Here is a 4,248-nt window from a genome sequence, read left to right on the forward strand (position 1 = left end):
CCTTGGTATGTGGCAGTGAATCCCACAATTCCTTCAAAGGCACTTTGTCTGTGGATGGATCCCAAATTTTTGTTGCTGATGAGGGAAAAAAAGAGGTATCTTTTGCCGCCATTAAATTGACATCCTTGATCTATTTACTTTCATATTCTTTGTGTTTTTATATTTAAACACTTGTTGGAAGCATACAGTAGTGCCTTCCTATTGATATACTCTGTCAACATTTGCCTTTTAATTCAAGTATTTTGACCATTAAAATTTAATATAATTAATGAGATGTTTAGATTTACATCTATCAAGTTATTTGTATTCTATCTTTATTGTTTTTTGTTCCTTTATCCCCTGCCTTCTTGCTATATTTTGTATTATTTAAAATGTTTTTCCTTTAGTTCAGTTTAATTTGCCACTTGGCTCTTATTTTTTTAACCTATATCTTTTTTATTATTTTGTTTTTTTTAATTTTTTATTTTTAATTTTTATTTTTTTATTATTATGTTCAGTTAGCCAACTTATAGTACATCATTAGTTTTTTATGTAGTGCTCAATGATTCATTAGTTGTGTAATACACCCAGTGCTCATCACTACATGTGCCCTCCTTCACACCCATCACCCAGTTACCCCACTCCCCACCCCTTCTGGAACCCTCAGTTTGTTTCCTGGAGTCCAGAGTCTCTCATGGTTTTTCTCTTATGGTTTGTCTCCCTCTCTGATTTCTTCCCATTTAGCTTTCCCACCCATTCCCTGTGGTCCTCCGCACTATTCCTTATGTTCCACAAATAAGTGAAACCATATGATAATTGTCTTTGCTTGACTTATTTAGCATAATCCCCTCCAGTTCCATCCATGTCAATGCAAATGGTAGGTGTTCATCCTTTCTGATGGCTGAGTAATATTCCATTGTATATATGAACCACATCTTTATCCACTCAGCTGTTGAAGGACATCTCAGCTCCTTCCACAATTTGGCTATTGTGGACATTGCTGTGCATCTGCCCCTTCTTTTCACTACATCTGTATCTTTGGGGTAAATACTTAGAGTGCAGTTGCTGGGTCGTATGGTAGCTCTATATTTAATATCTTGAGGAACCTCCATACTGTTTTCCAGCATGGCTGTACCAACTTGCATTCCCACCAACCATGTAAGAGGGTTCCCCTTTCTCCACACCCTCACCAACATTTGTTGTTTCCTGTCTTGTTAACCTATATCTTTTAATATGCGTAGTTTTAGTTGTGATTTGGAATTTCAATTTGCATACCAACTTTCCAAAATCTACTTAGAGTTAGTATCATACTTATGTAGAATCTAGAAACTTGCAACATGTTCACACTGACCTTTATAATTTTATTACTTATTTCATCTATGTAAACTTTTTTTTACATCTATGTAAATTTTAACCTCACAGGCTATTTACCATTTTTGTTACAAGAATTGATTTTGTTACAAGCTTTTCTGAACATCCAGATTTCTCTCTGATGTTATTTCCCTTCAACTTGAAGTATTTCTTTATTTTTTTTGGAGAAATCTGGATGTTCAGAAATGCTTTGATGGTCTCTTAGTTTTCCTTCATCTGAAAATATCTTTATTTTGTCTTCATCTCTGGAGGATACTTATGAATATATAATTCTGGGTTGGTAGTTCTTTCCTTTCTGCATTTGAAGGTATTGCTTCATTGTTTTTTGGACTCTGATTTCTGATGAGAAATTTCAGTTATTCAAATAATTGTTCTATGTTTGTAATATGTCTCTTTTTGCCAGAAGTATTTGAGATTTCTTTCTTTATCTTTGTTTTTTAGCAGTTTGATTATAATATGAGTTGGCAAGTTTTCATTCAGTTAATCTTATTTGTGATTTACTGACCTGAAACTATATTTCTTCCACACAATTGGGAAGTTTTCTACTATTATTTCTTTAAGACTTCTTTTTCTCCCCTGTTTCTTCTCTTTCTGGAACTCCACTTACATGTCTATTAGACCTTTTGATAACTATCACACACGTCCTTGAATCTTTGTTCTTTTTCAGTTTTTTCTTTCTGTTCTTCAGATGGGACTCTTTATATTGAGCTACATCTTTTAGTTCATTGACTCTTTCCACTGTCATTTTCATCTTTACATTGAGACCATCCAGCATGATTTTTCTTTCTGGTACTGTGTTTTTTACCTCAACTTTCTTTCTTTTTTTTTCATTTTAACAGTTTTTATTTCAAGTTGTTGCATATAAGATTACTTTTCTCCTGCATCTTCTCAATTGTTTCTTCCTTATATATGCCCTTTTCCTTTCCTACTTGGCAAGATTTAGCTTTATGTTCAAGGATGTTTTTATAGTCTTTGTCCAGTTTTAGTCTAGTGACAACCACCTTGTTAGAGTGAATGCCCACATGGATGGTTGTGCCGTTTGCCTTCTTCCTGTAAACCTGGACGACTTTGCCAATCTGCTGACCTTTGTAGTGTCCTCACACAACCTGCACTTCATCATTCTTTTGGATGGGCATGGATTGAACATTGTACTTCTGTCTCAGCTCTTTGGAAAGAGGGGAAGACATGATATTCCTGTGAATGTGGATAGGTGCATTGAAATGCTGTTTTTGGTTCTTGCTCTGATCAGAAGTCACAAAAGGATTGAACTTCATTTTGGCCACTGGTGCTTCAGCGATGGCCACAAGAGGGAAGGCTTTCACCCCAACTTTCAGTATTATTCCTTTTGATTTCTTTCCCTGCTTAGGCCTCCCATTTTTAAAATTCATTTCAAGAGAATTTTCATTTATATTATGGAGCACAGTTAAAATAGTACATTAAGTTTCTGTCTGGGTTCCAAGATCTATGCAGTCCAGGGCTGGCATTTATTGAGAGTCTTTTCTTTTGAAAATGCCCACATTTTACCATGGTTTTTTTTTTTTTTTTTACCCAGGTACTACTTATTTATGTATTTATGTATTTTGCATAGTAGTAATTTAAATTGTATCCTATGTTTTGAATGTTGTTATAAAAATACTCTGGGTCTTATTATAATTCTTTGTAAAACACTGACAGTTAAAACAACAACAATGTAAATCAACTGAGTTAGGTTCAAACATGAGTTCTGTATTGCCTTCTGTGGGTTGTCCAAATTTTACATTAATTCTCAAAGCTCTTGACATACTGTTTAAAGTTCATCTCATGCATCAGTAGCTCAGAGACAAGGCTTGGGCTGTGTTCAGGTTCATACACAGAATTAGACTAGCCGTATCTCTTTTCTTTCTCCCACAATATTACCTTCTTACTCACCCAGAAAGATGTGATTTTGGGGGAGTTTTGTCTGCCCATGCTGATAGTCTCCTTTGTGACTAAAAATTGGCCAAACAATTGAAGCAAAACCCATAAGAAACAAAAGCAAACCACCCCCTCCTCCAGCTAAGTTGCTTCTCTAAGTTTTGTCTTCCTTCCATAATCTGCTCCCTTTTATTTGCTTTTGAAAGTCTACAGGTAGCTTTGTTTTCTTTTTCTTTATCTTTGTATTTTGTTCAGAGATCTTTGTTGTAATAAGGCAGATTGGATTTAATGTGTTTGTACTGTACCATTAAAGTGTAACTGAATTTCCAAATTCTATTTTAAAAGGATCATTCTAGTTGCTCTGTTGAAAACAGACTATAGATAGGTATGGAGGGAGGCCTGCTGGCTTGCAATTACACACATCCTGACGAAAGATGCTGCTGAATGGACCAGGCTGGTCGTAGTGGGGATAATGAGATGTAGTCTTTTTTCAGTGCATATTTTGAAAGTGGAGCCAACACAATCTTCTGATAAATTAGATAAGGAGAAAGTGAGACATCATTGGTAACTTCGAGAATTTGGGCTTCTACAACTGGAAGGAAGTTTTGGCCATTAACTGAAATGGGGAATACTACAAGTGGAAAAAAATGTATTGTCAGAAGCTTAGCTTTGGCACATAACTGTTGAAGCACCTACAATACATATAAGTGGAGAAATCATATTAGGAATGGATATATAAATCTAGGATTCAGAGGAGACTAGGCTACATACATTAAAACAACCAGAATCCAAAGTTTACAAATGGTATTGTAAGTTAAAAAAAATCTATAAAATCCCCTAGGGAAATGTTTTTCAAACTTTAGCATTCAGGAGAATCACCTGAAGTGCTTATTAAAATTAAATTGCTGGGCCCCAATCCCAGAGTTTCTGATTAATTAGGTCTTTGGAGGGACTTGAAAATTTGCATTTCTAACAAGTTTTCAGGTCATGCTGATGCTGCTAGTT

The 4,248-nt window shown here is 35.1% G+C and overlaps 1 pseudogene; it reads right to left on the reverse strand.

The window, feature by feature from the left end:
• Window positions 1–2,192: 2,192 nt before the first annotated feature.
• On the reverse strand, window positions 2,193–2,624 carry LOC123847753 (large ribosomal subunit protein uL24-like; annotated as a pseudogene).
• Window positions 2,625–4,248: the final 1,624 nt, after the last annotated feature.

Source organism: Mirounga angustirostris, unplaced genomic scaffold (genome assembly GCF_029215605.1).
Source record: "Mirounga angustirostris isolate CCGP_5_RB_7025 unplaced genomic scaffold, mMirAng1.0.hap1 SCAF_2, whole genome shotgun sequence".
NCBI classification, from domain to species: Eukaryota; Metazoa; Chordata; class Mammalia; order Carnivora; family Phocidae; genus Mirounga; species Mirounga angustirostris.